The sequence below is a fragment of the Triturus cristatus genome, chromosome 4_2, assembly GCF_964204655.1.
Source record: "Triturus cristatus chromosome 4_2, aTriCri1.1, whole genome shotgun sequence".
Lineage (NCBI taxonomy): Eukaryota > Metazoa > Chordata > Amphibia > Caudata > Salamandridae > Triturus > Triturus cristatus.
In genome coordinates this window covers 530,778,362-530,796,182 of record NC_140586.1, presented here as the reverse complement: position 1 = coordinate 530,796,182, position 17,821 = coordinate 530,778,362, and the positions used below count along the sequence as shown (strand labels likewise).

The following is a 17,821-nucleotide window of genomic DNA, read 5'->3' as shown; positions in this document are numbered from 1 at the left end:
CACTTGAGTTTGCTGATCCTCGGGTTCCTACTCTTATAGTGAGTGACTCGTTTTACTGTGTTCAGTCTTTTAACAACAATCTAGTCTTTTGGTCTCAAAATGAATATCGTGATCCCAAAGGTAGCACAATTAAGCATAAAATGCTTTGGGTTCGAGTGGCAGAACTTAAAGAACATCTGACTCTTGTGAATGTAATTCACACTCTTGGTCATCAACGAGTTGGTGTCCACGCTGTCGGCAACAGCTTGGCTGACGAGGCAGCGAAAACAGCACTGGCGACATATCTAGTAGCAGCAGTTACAAGATCCAAAAGTAAGATCGATGATGACATTTTGGCAGCTATCGCTGCAACAGAGAAGGGAAGTAATTACCCGAGAGGTTTCCCTTCTTGTTACCATTATCACTTAAGTCCTGATAACGTCCCATTAGTGAGAATTAACGACGTTGGTGACAGATTGATTCCCAACGCGGACTGCAGACCATCCTTGATAACAGCGGCACACGAGGGTATGGCCTCTGCCCATGCCGGCGTTGCAGCAACTGTTACCCTGTTACAACAACGTTACTGGTGGCGCGGGTTATATAAACAGGCTTGCACTTATGTTCTTGATTGTGACATTTGCCAGCAGATTAAACCTTCAACTGCTGCGCGCCCACCACAAACTCAGTTGTACATATCTAATAAACCACTTGGCTGTGTTTATTTAGATCACTGCGGTCCTTTCTCCTCTGATACTGCGTACAAGTATATCTTAGTTGCAGTGGATTTGTGCACACGTTTTCTTTGGGTATGGCCACAAAGGAGTGCTGATGCTCGCACTGTCATAAGGGATTTGCGTGTCTTTGTGGGAAATTTTGCGTGTGGTACCTTTCATTCTGATCAGGGCCCTGCGTTCGCCTCTAAGGCGTACAAAGAAGCCATGAAATCCTTGGGGGTCCAAGTCAAATTTTCATCTCCATACAGACATGAGGGTAATAGTGTAGTGGAGCGAATGAACCGTGACTTAAAGCAATCCTTGACAGCTAAGGTTTTAGGCACTGGCCGGAACTGGTTTGCCCATCTGTATAACATTGAACGTGCACTTAATAATCTCCCTAGAAGGTCTCTGGGTGGGCGGACCCCATACATGATGCTCTTTGGCATAAAAATGTTTGTCCCGGACCTTGATGGTCTCGACATGGCGGTGTCTGCCGCACCCTTTGACGTAGATGATCACTGTACTGTGTTACAGAGTCTACAAGAGACCAGAGATAGTCTCGCGAAGAAACACATGCCCTCCACATCTGATGCTGCACTTCAGATTCCGGTAGTTGGCTGGCTACCTCGAGTTGGTGACCTGGTCCGTGAGAAGGTGGAGAACAAGAGGAGTTTGGCCCCTCTTATCGTGCCCCGGTTCCAGTGCTTGGCGTGCAGGGTACAAAAACAGTCATTTTACCTCCACTTCCTGGTTGCAAGGATAACAGGTACATCTCCATTGACAATGTCAAACTACAGCGAGTGGCCGATTCTTCTTAGTACGACTCCAGCGGTCTCTTGCCCTGCGATGCTGAGAAATTCTGTTTTGGCTCCGGCTCCTACCACCATGCCTGATGTTGCCATCGAGATGCATACAGTTACTGATCCTTTGTTGCTACCACCGGCTGGTGGTCTACCTGAAGATACTGAGTATGCTTATCCTGCAGATGTAACATTGCCTGTTTTACAATCAACCGCAGTTACCCAGTCACGTTTCTCCTTTGATACTAACTCTATGACTTCCAGGGACCCATCAAAAGTTTCTATTTTTGCTGTTTGGTTTAAAAGAAATTTTTTGATTCCCCCTTGGACTTACATTTGGCTAATGCTCATATGTATTTTTTAATTTATGTCCATCGGATTTGTGGTGGTATTTTTTCGTCTTGTGAACGGACACTACCTAAAAGAAAGATCGACAATTAGATTAATTGATGGAACTTTGGCCCCCCCACTCCTCATTACACATCATGAAGAGAGAACAGACTTTTGTGAATATTACTGCCTGGCCTGTGTTAGGTGGGATGCTGTTAAATTTCAAATTCATGGACCCACTGAGGTTATTAATGTTCCGAATGTATTTCGTGTTTCTATAGGTTAGACGTGTTTCTAGGGGTTAGACAGGGATGTGTCCTAGCCCCCCTTTTATTTATAATATACATAAACGGCCTACACAAACATTTGGTCTCTTTAACCGGTGATGTCCCGTCCATAAAAGATAACCTTCTTCCCGCACTGCTATATGCAGACGACGCGGTCCTTATGGGACGCACCCCAAATGCACTACGTATATTGGTGAATGGCTTTGTTGCACATATGGATTCCCTAGATCTGAAGACCAATTTTAAAAAGTCTTTTGTAATGTCTTGCGGCCCGAAGAGGCATCATATTGGCAGCATAGTTGTGGGTCAGAAAGACTGGGGTCAACTGGCAGTTTCCCGTATTTGGGAGTGGTCTTTGCTGCGAACAACTCCTGGAGTGGGCATATTGCCCACGCCAGGAGTAAGTTCTCAAAGTCCATTAACTCAATTTTGAGCCTCCCCCGTCCAAAACTGACCGGGGCATTGCCTGCTATCCTAAAAATATACAAAACTCAATGCGTCCCGGTTGCCACTTATGGCGCTGAGGTTTGGGGTACTGCCAGTTGCTCAGACATAATTATTGAGGAACATAGATTTTGTAGGAAACTTCTCTGTGTTCCCATTACTTCCCCACATTTTATATGCCATAGGGAATTGGGTTTGCATTTTATAGGGGATTTTATCCGTGCCCGTCCAGCCCTTTTTTGGCTGTCGATCTGGAAAAACCCCGCTGCCAAACTGACTAGGGACATCATTGAGGATTGCCTCCGCTGCGACAGGGGTATGACCATTCCCTGGCTATCAGGAGTGCATAGCATTTTTCGCAGCGTGAACTCTGAAGACATTTTTCTTAAACCCTCTACCACTAAGCACCCCACTAAATGTGAATTTAAAAAAGTACTTTATAAGTTATTTGATGTCGAAAGGGTAGTAAGGGAGACCTTGAAATCTAGTGTTTCTGGTTATTTAGCTTGCAATTTTATAATACATCCCACACCCAGATATTTAACCCTGCCGTTGAGTCATTGGGAGCGAGGCCTTATATTTCGCCTTAGGGCAGGCACCATCAAGCATGCACTTAGCTTCCCCCTATGGAATTTTAATGACCAATGTGTTGAGCCATGCCCTTGTGATTCCCAGAGCAGGCAGACAACTCTACATTTTTTATTCTTCTGTAAATTTTATATGAAGTATATTAAATGGTTTTTAACTCCGTATTTTAAAAAAACAAAACCTATTAGCCTGGAACTTGCATTTTCAATGATTTTGGCCTTGGACGATGATGAACTTGTTTTTCGTGTGAGCTCTTTTTTAAAAACTGCGGTTCGTGCCCGGTCTACTATGTCTTAAAGTTTAGATGGATTATTTCTCATGTGCAAATAGTATTTTATTTTATTGTACGATTTTATAATTGTCTTTTTGTACTTTTATGGATTCTCAACGATCCGAATAAAGTTTCATTGAATTGAATTGAATTGTTTCTATAGGTGATGTGGTTAAACAAAACATCCGTTCTGATGATTGGGACGTTCAGGCCATTGAGGCACGGTTTTCTGATTTGAAATATTATGCCGCTTTTGATGCTGAAGATTTGTATTTAGACACTGCTAATTACGGAGAGTTGTTTTGCTATCAACATTATGGCAATCATTTCCTACATAAAGCCAATACGTTTCGTAATTTTGTGAATTATACACAATGGGAACATTGTCCAACGCCAATGTTAGGCAGCTCCAGCACATTGGTGAACAAATTTGCCTATTTTACTGATTTCAGTGTTTTAAAACCTGCCACCTTTTATTTTAAAATGGTAGCGGAGTCTGCCTCGAAGGTTAGGCTGACACACACTAAATTATTGTATTCCAAATCCTTTATGGATGATTTAGCGGTCTGGGGTTATGATCTGTGGAAAGATACTATTGATCTTAAATCTGTTTGGGGTTCTAAACCATGGCAGGTACAAGGAACAGAAGCTATGCATCGTGCCTGCCTCATCCCGAACCACATATTGTTTTTGAATTCGACTATTTTTCAGACCACCTGTTTTGGATTAGCTACTTCTAAAAAGATGAATTCCCCCTCTATTCCAGATCTGGGTGCTTATCCACATTGGGATAATCATACAGATCTGTCCCTTGATGCGTTGCAGTCATACATTACTAACGCATCATTCAATATTTCCAAATTAAATTCGGAAGGATGGTTGACTTGGCAGACGAGCTCAGATTCCTGTCAACATCGTTTTTTGGGTCTACAGCCTGGGTATACGCAGGTTCGCGTAGACCCCTGCTTTGAATCTTCTCCTTCTGTTACTACCTACTCAGTTGGGAAGTTATGCCAGTCTTGGCTGCAACATTCCACCTTGGCATCTGTTAAAGTTCATTTATCTAAATTATATGACAAAATAGATTTGAATGATTTTGTTAAAGGACCTGTGGGTGGCAGGTCCAAAAGATGGGTGTATGCTATTTATAACGAAGTTTGGAAGTTATCACAAATTGAAGCTGCTTCCAGATTGAGAGCTATTGATCAAACTAATATGGAAAAAGTGCTAGCGGTTATAGATAATAGCAATAACACCCTTTCTTCCAGAATTTACACATTGGATAATATTGTTTCATCTGTTGTTGATATTCTGCAGGATGATGTGTCTGTTTTGTATCATGGTCCGAATGAATTGCGTTCTATAATGCAGTTTGCATGGACTTTGCAAATGTTAAAAGCTGGGAAAGTCCCCTGGGGCTACATGAATAATTCATTATTATTCCTTCCTTTTAATCTAACTGCGAAACAACAATTCATGTCCATGAAAGATGCAACATACTCATTACTGCATTTTGAAAAGTTAGAACCTTTGCCTTTCTCAGTGGCCGAATTAAATTCAGCTGTGTGGCTTATCCACGGGTTAATCACATTGCCATTTCCTTTGTTTAAATTCAGTTTGTGCATGAAGCATTATGCCCTAGGCAGATATGAACCAATGGGGACTGCTTTCCTACATGAAGTATGGTTGCTCCCATTTACATACAGGTGCATGAGAGAAGGTAAAGAAGTTTACTTGAAGGGTGAGGAATGCTCTTCCACACCTGATCACTCTGTAGTCTGTAGGCACATCCAATTGCATGGCGCGTGCAATGTGCAAGCGCCTAATTTAGCATGCATCCTGAAAGGGATTCCAGTGCCAGCTATTACACCCTCTTTTACGTTGTTAGCTAACGGTAGTTATTTGCTTTTAAATAATGAGGCTTGCTGTGGGATGTTAGTGGGAATTCCCTATATTGTGACTGTATCACAGAGAGTAGTCTGCTGTAAAAATGTCCTTTTCCCACCCCCGCATGGGCGGCTGGATGTATCCATCTGGCCTTCTATTCCAACCCTGAAAGCAGAATTCAACAAGATGAGCAGAATAAGGGCTCTATTGTCTCAAAAGGAAGTCGCTCTGACTTCGTCCCGTGAAACATTTGTCCTTCACATAGCCAACACCCATACCGAGGTGCAAGCGCTTTTAAATACTGATCTCCCACTTCATTTTGGTGCCCTGATTCAAACTATATTTAATGCCTCGTCGACGACTGGCTTGGCGCATTTTTTCAAAATTGTGGGCTCCAGCCTCGTGACCTCCTTCCAAACTATTTTTGGTGTGATACCGGCCTTTTTTCATTCTATTTTTTCCAGCGTCTTTGGAGGGCTCCCGTTGATTCTCGCCCTCACGGCTGGCGTGCTGCTGTTGGTCTGCGTACTGCGCAATGGTTGCACACTTTGTGTCATGCGACAGCCTGTCCCGGCTGCTCCATCTTCGTAACCGGATGCTTGAATACTATGGAACTTTACCACTGGCTACCCTGAGCATAGCCTATGGATTATCCTTCCGGTTTGCCTACTTTACATGCGTACAACCTGTTTTTCATTGCCTAGATTGTCCTTTCGAATGGGCTCTGGATTTGTGCTTGTCAAACTCGGTGTCTCCTGCCCCGGATTATGATCGACTGATGAGTCCACTAGTGGCTCATGAGTTGGACTGTTCTGGTGTTAGGATTATGGACTGTGGTGCGGCACATGGAGTCCTAGGGATTTGGGACATCGGAACGGCAGCGTATGACTTCTTGGCAAGTAGTTATCTGGAAGAACATGCCAGTTGTCCTCTGAATGTGCTAGAGGCTCCAGTGGTCGAAGAACATGTATGTTCGTTTACCTTATTAGACTGGATGGCGGACACTTTTGCAACTCGTTCCAATGACTTCCTTTTGGAAGCTGTTGCTACCTACTGTGCTTACACATTGATGGATTAACTTGATTATCGTCCAGCTTCCATTGCACAAACCACACATTTTTTTTTGTGTGTTCCCACATCTAGGCTCGTTGAGCCTCTGCATGATGTGTTGACTTACTGCCATTTTCTTTTTTTCCCTTCATTTTGTTTTTTTAAAACTTTTTTTTCGAACTTTCATTCCTTGTTAATTTGGATATCCAATCCATGCACTTGGTTCCGCTCTGTTGAACTTGAACTCTGCGTTCCTTTTTGTATCCCTATTTGTTTGTGGTCCGATCAAGGGGGGGTGTAGTGAAGGCAGCGATTTAGATACATACATTGCTATGTTAGCATAAGCGCGTTAGATGTTAGAAAAGCCATCCTGACACTTTTGCTGCTTTTGCACACGACACTGCAGAGACATGTTATTATTTGAAAACTGCTTGCTTGCCTTTTCTTCACATGAGCACTGTCTGTTCACATCCCTAGGTCTGAACATTGTGTGCAAAACACTCTGAGCCGCCAGACAATGTATGTTTTTGAGTTCAGGTTGATCGGCCCACTCTCTAGCCATAATATGCACACAGCTGCAAATACCTGGGTGTTGAGATCCTTTAATATTACTGTTTGCATGCGTTAGAAACACATTCTGGAGAAGAACATTTCCAGGTGCAGAGCAAAGCTGATCCTGTGATGTGATTCACCTAAGCTGATCTTTACGGTATGGGGTTCCCCATTCAAGCCTAGAGACCTCCTATTAGTATAATAATACTAGCCTACTAGCGAAGGGAAGGTGGCTGTATTCCACTGTCATTTGTAATATGATTTCTCCCTTCATTTTCTATGGTATTGTAACAATGCTGATGGTTTTAATTATAATCATTTGTCTGCTTATGTTAGCCAAAGTACTGCATCTTAGGACACGTAGTTTATAAAATAAACCTTTTAAACTTTACCGTGTCTCTGATTACTCTTGTTGTGGACTGATATGAGAATAATAGCGAACAGGTATTTCTGATTCCCACCATTCCTGAGAGTACTCTAAGTCGCTTGTTCTGGGTTGTCTATACATTGGGACTTCCGAGAAAATACGGATAACGAATGGGACACTGATGCTGGTCGGATAGGGGTTCTGGGTACTGAGGTGAGTTTTTGGTACACCACAATTCACTGAGGTCCTGGTTTCCTGCGCATAGTTCTGTGCATGAGCAGAATCCCTGCAACACCAGTTTTATGTTTAAACCTATAATAACTGATAAAACCCCACTAAAAGGAAAATAGCCCCCACCAGTGTTAACATATAAACACTGAAAAAACACCTTCACAACCACAAACTAAATGCTATTCAAGGAAAGGAGAAGGTGAGTGAAGGAGTCATTTTTATTTCTTCCTGAGGGGGTGAATACCATGTAACTTTGTTACATAAGGCAGCAGAAAGAAAGACTGGGCTAGCATTATTCTGCTTGAGTTTTGTTGTTTAGGGATGTCACTAAAATATTGTTTCTTCTTCCTTTTTTTTCAGTTTTGTGGTTTTTGGTCTAATGATGCAGGATTTAGAAGCATGTTTTAGGTCTTATTTAATTATTTTATAAACTGTAGAGAATCAGGAAATACATGTGATTCTTTCACTGATGGGTAAAAGGGCTGGTTTCATACAAATCTTTCCCAATCTGTAAAATGACATTTACCCACAGACAAAGAATGGGTGAAACCCTTTGATACATCAGCCCTATTTTCTAGCGAGTCATTGTTGATAGTAGGTGAATTTCCAAACACCCTAGGCTTTAAACATTCAATGCAAGGTGTAGTGACAGGTATGTGCTGTCACCAAGCATCTGGGATAGTTGGGAAAACATGAGACCCGCAGACGTTTGGCGAACATGGAAAGCAGTGTCACTTGGAATGCTGCTGCTAAAAGGTCTTACCAAGTTCAACAAAGACTGGAGGATATTGTTTGTATGTGCAGTAATACAGCTACGTATATGAAAAAGTGGTGTGATGACCTGTCAAAATAAATACCTAGGCGGAAGTGCTTCCCTGTAAGAGATCCTTGCCATTTGCAAGATGGCATGCTGAAAGCATCTTTACAATCTTCAGAGTTAATAAAAAATGTTATTGACTTTGTAGTCCATTCTGGTGCACTGTTTCATTATGTGTGGGAACTAAAACATGAATATTTCTCATTTTGTGCTTTGTGTGGCATCAATGAAAGAGTAATCCGAAATGTGTCATTTAGCTGGTGATTCTCAGTCCTAGAGGCCGTGAATGCTATATTATCCATGTGGCGACCATTTACAGAATTTGTACTTATGATGATGCCAAAAGTCAAGAAATGTGAGGATCTTTGGTCGCATTTTTATTCTGATATGAAACACTCTACTGCATTCTTAGAATTTTACAGGAAAACATGAATGCTGTAGTGAACATAATTTAAAAAAAACTTGAGTCTGAAAACGCCCATGTCTACCAAGTGTTCAGCGTAATTAGTGTAGATGTGGAACATCGCCTTGTGAGTTGGCTAGGCGACACTTTTAGTGACTTTGGCACTGCAATATGTTCCATGTTAGAATTCTTGCCACTTAGTAAGCAAAGAAATGTTGAGGAGAAATTCACGAAATTTCATTTTACAGTGCATAAGAAATGGCTGGCAATGATGAATAGAAATGTCCCTTCACCAACCATGGCATTTGAAGTCAATGAAGCCTCACTGAGGTACTCTGTACAAGTTCTAGATCCTTTCCGTAAATGGGAATTTTCTCTAGGGACTTTGTAAAGAACTGCTTAATTTTTAACCTCTTCAATAACTGAGGGCATATGCCCCCAGTTTAATGCATATTTTGCAGAACCTGTCCCAGAGAATCGCAATGTTCAGGTACACCAGTATTGGCATGGAAAGCTATGTCAGTGGCCAGAGTTAGCAAATTGTGTACTGACTGTTTTGGTGTTGCCTGTTTCAAGTGCCAATGTTGAGAGGGCCTTTTCTCCAATAAATGTTTGCATGGGAAGAAAAGAGCGAGTGTGCATTACCAAAGGCTCACTAAAGAAGTATTGTATGGTGCACTGCAATAAGTTTGCTATTTAAAAATGTATTTGAACCTCATACACCCTGAATGCACACTGTCTATACCAATGCAGTTCAGAAAGCAAGGAATAATAAAAGCAAATCCATAAATACCGGAATAACACTGTTTCTGTTGTTTGTTAATGGCGTGAAAATTTGTAACCACTGATAAACACTGTTTTTTAAGGTATTGAAAACACTGAAAAAACCCCACCAGAATTTGTCAAAAATAGAAACTGAAAACAGGAAAGCCTATTTATAATATAATGCGTAGAGATATATGTGCACCAGATTAGAGTTGTACACGGATGTGGCAACTCTAGTTTAAATGTATAAAAGGTATAGGCTGGTGATAACGATTTGCCATTCATTGTGCTTATGTAACATGATGATTTAGAAAAGGTTAAGGAAAACTGTTAATTTATATGTATTCTCATAAGGCCTATGTGCTTCATTCTTATGTTGGCCGATTTCTGTAGGCCTGAAATGAATTCTGCCTGACGGCTCTCATAGTGGGGTAAAGAGACGAATTTCATGTGTATGTTGGATATTTTCTGTTTTCACGTTTCTGTTGCAGGTGGAGAAAGTCGTCTTTGTTAATTAGAATAACGTCTTTTGTTTTAGGAGTTGGGCTCAGGGAGGAGAAGATACTTTTATGCAAGAATGCTGATATTTGGGAGCCAGTGTTCTTTCTCACTGAAGGAGGCCTGTGAATCAAGGTCATCTAGCCAGGAGCTGGGAAAATCGAAACTAAATGGAAAATCACCTATGAGTGCCTCGCAGGATGAGATGATCGAGATGCAAGCAGTGAGCGTTTTTTATGTTTTGAATTTATTGACAGTGCCCCGGAGGTTGATTCATGAGAGGAGGTGTGGAGATCGATGAAGAGGGAAGGAGCATCTTAGAACGAGCTCTGTAGCTTTGGCTACTTGACCCATGCAACGTGAGTACACTTCTTAGGAAGTTGTCACGAGCTGACATCTTTTCCTGATCTTGATGTGGGGGCAATCATTGCCTGCTTTTTGGTTCTGTAGATTATCATTCTTTTTATGATCCAGCATTTTCGTCTAGCCAGCAAATTCGGATTTCTATTAGTTCCAATGTACTTTAACTACCTCGTTTTGAGGTGTCTGTATGTCCAGTTATTTTTAGTTTTGTAATAAACCCACTAACTTGGAATTCAGAGTCAGAAATTCTTCTCCCTTAATGTGTTATTTCTCCCCTCTACACTTCTCAGCAGGCAGCAAAGATTCATTGACCAAGGGTTCCAGAGTTAAACTTGTAGAGAGGAACCCGGCCCTATCAGTTGGTAGCAAGAGGTTGCCTCTGCAGTGAGGGGAGAACGTTAGTAAAGTTAGTCATAGAGCCCAGAGAGCCCAAAGGATGAAAGCCCAGAGGATCGAGAGTGGAGGACGACAGAGTTTAGCAGAGACCGACCGAGAGTGACGGTGTGGCTGGAACAGCAGTTCACAGTGGAGTGAGTATGAATAGGGATGTGTTTGTTAGATTGCGGTGATGATTTGATTGTGTGATGTCTTGCGGAGTTGAGATGAGAGTCGAGTGATTGAGGTTTTGGGACGAACGTGCACGGTCCATGTAGTTTGTTTTGGTTTTGTGTCAGGCTTGACGAGTAGCCAAAGATCCTGGGATAGGTTTGTGGTGTATAAGACACCACTGTTGTAATTGTCTGATCAAGGTTTGTGGCAGTCGTGGAGCACTATCGACAACCCACTTGTGATAGGGAAACATGTGTGAGAGAGTTTGATAGAGTTGTGTGAAAAGATAGTGCACCGGGGCGGACCACAGCGATTCGAGTGGCTGATGCAGGTTGTGGGTCACTGTGTGTGAATGAGTTTAAGTGACTGGATCCTATCAAATCGTTTATGACTGTCCGGCCGTTCGTGGGCAGATGATCTGAGGTGACTGTCCGGGCGTTTCGCAGACAGTTGCCGGTGGTGAGACAGACAATTACTTGTGAGACTGTCTTGTCATTTGGTGGACAGACAGTCGAATATGTGACTGTCCGGTCGTTTGGTGGACACAGGTACTTTTTTCTATGAATGAAGTGCATAAATACGTAAGGAAGAGATTGTGAAGGAGGGTGAATTGCTGTGTGAGGAGGAAGAAGTGACGTCTAAGTATGCTGTGCTGCGATAGGTCGGTTGGTGTAAAGCCGCGCTGGGATTGGTGGATTGTCATCAGGAAGTAGAAGCGAAAACATCTTGTGGGTAAAAGAATTTGATTCAATCATGCAATGCTTTAGGGTATTACGAGATCTTTGTAGGGGAGATAGAGGAGTGGTAACTCGAGAAGGTGAGGAAGCACCATCTGATGATACTCCAGCACATTACATGGCCACAAATGTGGGACTTCGTACCATACTTTGGCTCCAAAATTGGTATAAGACTACCAAAAAGGAGGGAGATTTGGCTTTCCCATGTCATGGTTCATTCAGATTAGAGGTGCTGTATCAGCTAAGGGCAGTGATGACTTTGCAACCTCCACTCAGACCAACACAGTTTGAGGCATTAGATGCATGGATGCGAGCAGTACAGGCAAAGAAGAGGGAGCAAAGTCAAGGAAGGATGAAAAAGGATGAAAAAGGCGATGAAGGCATATCAGGATGCGCGTTAGGATGCACAGTTGAAGATGTAGAGGGTAGACACTATTGAAGGGGAGAGACTATTCCCGTTGCTGGTGAAAACAGGAGACACTCAGAAGAGGAAGGAAGAGGATGATAGTAACACCGATGACAGCTTGTTAGACAGGTTGCTAGCAGAGCGCCCGCCACCCAAGTTCAGAGGAGGGAAGGCGAGCGCTTATGGAGGGAATAGGAGAACCACAGACGAGTCCTAGTGCAAGAGTAGTGGGAAAGATCTCAACAGGAATGGACGGAATAGGGATGCAAGCATCGAGGAGTACAGAAATGAATGGAGTTAACGCTGCTACACAGTTACCGGATGCCCTTACGGTGCCGGTCGCCATTGGTCCCGGTCACCATTGGTCCCATAGTGCTAGTGTACGAACCAAGTCAGGCAGAAAATAGTAGTCAAATACAGTCAGCATTAGGAGAAGGTACCAGTTCTGGAGGAAATACTGCAGGGAGCAAAGGGGATCCCTTTTTGAGACCTGTTGAGGCTACTACTCCATTGCCAGCCACTGCAGACTCTTCTAGAGGACCTAGAGCGGTAAGATCAGTGTTGTTAGCAGATTCACGTTCTGATTTGATGATGTGGGAAGGCCCAGTTAGAGGTCCCATGGGAAGAACGACAGGAGAATCTGATCCGGGAGCGTTTGGGAGTCAAAATGTCCAACAGCAGTAGAGGGAGCATCGAATGCAGCGATGGGAAATAGTTTTTTACGAGAGGTCCAATGCATACGCATTGGCAACAAGGAAAACAACAGGCAGAGAGAAGACATGCAAGGAAGACTAAGAGAGGGAGTAGGGGGAGAGGCAAATCCAAAAGTAAGAGAAAGAGTGAACACACGCTTGTGGAGCAGGGCCAAGCAATAGACAATGTAGAAAGGGAGATTCAAATTCTCAATCTCTCAAATACCATCTTCTCCAATGACATGATATCTGTTTTAAGTAAAGGAATGAACTTTTGTCCTACTACATATTGTGACATGACCAATGTTAAAATTGACCTATACAAGTTTGTCAGGAACTTGAAACTTAAAAAGTTTTTTGCCTCTAGTACATCAGTTTATAAACAACGTGCATCTGATGTTATTGTGGGTGATTTATCTATACAAGACATTCGAGATACGACCTTACTACTTTTAATTACTGAAGATGAATAAGATCTTATTACGATGCATAAGGTCTTGCAAGATCTTGAGTGTATTACTGACCTGAGTGTAGATAGTGGCCTTAAGCCCAAATCTAAATGGGTACCTCATTTGAATAGTGGCAATAATATTGATGCATTTCATAAGGTTGTAATTAAAGAACTTGACAAATTTGAAGAAACCATGAACCACCGTAAATGAATGCCACATGTTGATAACTTGACACCTAATGAACGTGCCGCGCTTAAACAAATGATGTCCAATGATAAGATTATCATAAGGGAAGGGGACAAAGGTGGCAATATTGTGGTTATGGAAAAAGAGTCATATGAGAAGGAGATTATGAGTCAACTAAATAATACATTGTGCTATAAAAAGCTGTCTAGTATCCCTGTCTTTGGAATTACTAAACTGATTAATGACCAGCTAAGGAAATGGAATACAAATGGCCTGCTTAACGATGATGAATACAGATATTTGTTAATAGATAGGCCTAGATACCCTTGTCTGTATTCACTACCCAAGATTCACAAGAATGCCACTGCTCCACCAGGGAGGCCAATTGTGTCTGGAATAGGTGGTCCGACAGAGAGAATTTTTGAATTTGTTGACACATATTTACAACCTTATGTGATTAACTTGCCCTCTACAATTAGAGACACCAAACATGTTACGGATATAGTATGGGATAGATCTATGATATTGGTTACACTAGACGTGGTGTCTCTACACCAATATTTTACATCCACAAGGGTTGTCAGCACTTCACCATTTTCTTTACAAAAGGCCTGTGGAACTTTTGAAGCACTCAGAAATGATAATAACTGTCACAAATGATACTGGAGCACAATGTATTTCTGTTTGGTGGTACCAGCAAACGTGCGGGACCGTGATGGGTTCTAGATTTGTGCCGTCTTTTGCCTGCCTCTTTATGGGGTGGTTCGAGGCAGCGCATATCTGGGACCCTTCGAGGGCAGCCTGGCACGACTACATTTTGTATTTTGACAGATACATTGACGAATGCCTTTTAATTTGGACCGGCAGCGTTACTGACCTGCAAAACTTTTTTGGGATATTTGAACAACAATATGTACAATATGAAATTAACAATGGCACATAGTCCTGAAAAATTTGTATTTCTTGATGTGGAGCTGTTTGTTGAAAATGACAGTAGTAACTGCAGAAAGTTTAGGAAGTACACGGCTTGTAATTCTTTACTGCATGAAGCTAGTGCCCATCCCAAAACACAAATTAACTCTATACCATATGGAGAATTTTATAGGGCTCGTAGGAATTGTAGTAAGACTCGGAATTCCATGACTGTATCACTGATTTAGAACGGAGGTTTATAGCTAGGGGGTATGACAAACAGGTCATCAATAAAGCTAAGAGAAGAGTACATACACTAGCTAGGAACGAGACCCTTAAGCCCCGGACTTCTAAAGCTACTGAGGAACTAGCACCAGTGAGAATGATAACTAACTATCATCCATCGTCACATAAAGTTTTTTATATTTTGAAACGTCACTGGCACTTACTGACAACAGACCTACAATTACAGAGACACATGACAAAACATCCTAGCCTTGCAAATCGCAAAGGGAAAACTATCAGCAATATGGTTAGCCCTAGTTAATCCAAGATGAACATACGGGGTCACACGTGGCTACATAAATGTAATTTGCGGTCATATAAGTGCAGGAATTGTAGTTTGTGCAAATTTGCCTTGACTTTCAATATAATGGTTCAAGAAAGTGCAACATAAATCAACATATAGATTGCTCCACAAAATTTGTGGTATATGTTATGGTATGTAAATGTTCAAAAATGTATGTATGGAGCACAATTAGGTGCCTAAAAGAACGTATCTCTGAACATTTTAGAGCGCTTAAAAATCTGGATGAGACATATCCCATTGTGCACCATGCGTTAAGAATGTGTGGAACAACGTAAACAACAATTGTCATTCAAATTCCATGGGCTAGAAACTGTACCTATTGACTCCAGAGGAGGGAATCATGAATTGAAAGTTTGTCAGGCTGAAGCATGTTGGATTCTTAGACTTCATGCAGTGGAACTGAGAATCAATATCAAAAATGAATTGCAATATTTCTTAGGAATTTGATTCTGCTGGTGTCACTACTTTCCATCCATCCATTAACTAACTGACGCACATATGTCAGCATGAAAGGTATGGCGTCTAGCGTGGGGTCTTTGAACTGTTTTGAAATAATTCCTGCAATGCTGTTATACGCTTTCTTACTGTTATTACCAAACTTATGTAAATAGGAGAGGTTTTTTACCTTTTTGGTACAACTATCATGTGTGCCTCAAAATTTTGTAAGCCTTAGTCCTGCATCCCATTGACTTGGTGGCCTTGACTTAAGAATTACGTTACCCCTGCCTCTCACTTTACCCCTGCATAATTAATAACATTCTTCTATAATGTTCTCTTCCTTTATTTTACTTGTGTACTAATCTTCAATGTAGACGATGGGCTCTTTGTTTGGATATTAAGCGATTTCACTGAAGTGAATGCCATAGTGATGTACTCATCAGTTCCACATATTGTACTGTCTGAATGGTTACAGCCATGCTCTTAGATGTGCTTCCTTGTCAGGATAATCGAACTGGGTCCCTTAGAGTTTTCTCTCCCGTCACTGTAGTCGGAATTCCTTGTTGGATTGATATACGTTTATGTTCTCTATTTTTGTAATTTAACTTTTTCGCTCTATAATATTATTGGAAATTTACGAATTAGTGGCAGGTTGCGTTGTTGTTTACTTTTCACGATCCCTTTTTGCAACTACTGGCGTTTTTGATACAGGTAAGGATATTTAGTGATTACTCTGTACATCTAAGATGGCTCACGTTTATTTAGCTGTGGAAGAGGACATGCATCTGACGTAGACAACTCCCTTTGACCCTCCTCAGTTTCTACATCGCTTGGATATAAATAGGAACTTCAAGATGGCGCTGGTGCAATACGCCGCGGAGGACACAAGGAATACTTTCCCGTTTCGTAATACCGGACTTAGGTAATGAGCTATATCTATGGTTTGGATTTGGCTTACATGATATTTATTAAGGGTTGGATTTGGCTTGTATGATATTTATTAAGTGATTAATGTGAGTAGATAAAACTTGTATAAGTGATATTATTAAGGGCTCTATGTTTTTTTAGCAATTATGCATAGTATTACTTTTTATACTAGCAGCTTATGATTATGTGGTGCTAACACTGGATCCCGTTTGTTAGCTCATTGTTAGGACATATGGTCTATTGTGACCTCCTTTGAAGCTACGTCTCTGCTAACGACAAATACGTATACTTGGATTGACAATTTTGGAGTGCATTTAAATTTTAAGGTACTGTCTGACTATTAATAGTTTAGTGAATTATTTTGGGATATCGCAGATTTTTACGAATATTAGTCATGTTTAGAGATATATGCGGTCCTTGCTATTCAATAATATTATGACCTATATGAATGGCTTTGCGCTTCCTGCCTTTTCTGACCAAGCTCAGCTTGTGGCTTTAATACCATGTGCCGTTTTGTTACAATGAGTTTGTCTGCATAATAATAAATGGCTATATTGCTGCTTACACTTATGCCTGTCAATCAACCCTGACGTTAGGATTTGATGCTTTACGATTTTTATATAAACTCAGTTTTAACTAGTTCCTTATACAAATTTTTTTTGCTACTATGGATATATTCTTCCATTATTTGCTTTAGGTCTGAAGAGTTTACTCTTTTGCTCACCCAGGATAATTCTGGATACTTGTGACTCTATTTTTTTCTTTGAGTATGGAGATTATGATGAGTTTTCTTTGTGTGTATGAAATATCTGTTATGAGCACATTGTGGTGTGGTAATGTTGGACTCTGATTAACTCTGCTTATATTAACTTACCTTTTTTAATGTCAATTAACCTTTTTTAATGTCAATTATTAAGAGCACGTATGCACATTAGTGGTGAGTTTCTTTGGCTTATTATTTATCTTTTTTTCCTTTCTCTATAATGAGTCACACTGATTTAGTAAGTTGCCCCTTCAATGGTCTGACTCATGAGACCTTTTGTGTATACCCACCATTCTCGAAGATGTTATGGGTTAAGGTTACATTACACTGCCTAGGCAAGATATTGGGTTTTATATAAAAAATGTAACCTAGTTGCTCTGATCTTGTTCTAGCCCTGATGAAGTCTATGGCTTACAGCCGTATAGACGAAACATGTGTTGGCATGGTTTGTGGCTTGGAAAACAAGTGTCACAAAGATTGAAACATGGATGTATACCCTAAAAGCTTGGAATAAAGCCAGAAGATAATACTGAAGATTGATACTTGGACTTTATTTGTGCTTCTACTTTTGTGCTTTCTGCTCAGGTTGCAGACTGTTAATAATAGTCCCACAGAATATGGCTGAAGGGACCCACTGCGGAAATCAGAGCAGTGGAAGTGGAGAGCTGAGTAATACATCGAGTCAGGGAACGATTAAAGCTGCTATAAGGACCAAGGTGCTAGACGTAGTGAGGTTAAAGGCAGAGCAGATGAGATGATTAGTGGAAATTTGCCTCTGGAAAAGATGCAACTTTGCAAACAAGATGAGCTGTTGTTTGT

At 41.3% G+C, this 17,821-nt stretch overlaps 1 long non-coding RNA gene across 2 annotated transcripts in view; it reads left to right on the top strand.

The window, feature by feature from the left end:
• LOC146834659 (uncharacterized) overlaps window positions 1-17,821 on the top strand; it is a 92,022-nt gene that overhangs the window by 56,961 nt on the left and 17,240 nt on the right. The window contains exons 2-3 of one of the 2 annotated variants that reach the window (XR_014960321.1): window positions 10,029-10,211; window positions 16,131-16,234. This is a non-coding gene — a long non-coding RNA (uncharacterized LOC146834659). Of the gene's footprint in view, window positions 1-10,028; window positions 10,212-16,130; window positions 16,235-17,821 lie in introns of those variants that run through there. The other variant, XR_014960320.1, reaches the window with a different exon arrangement.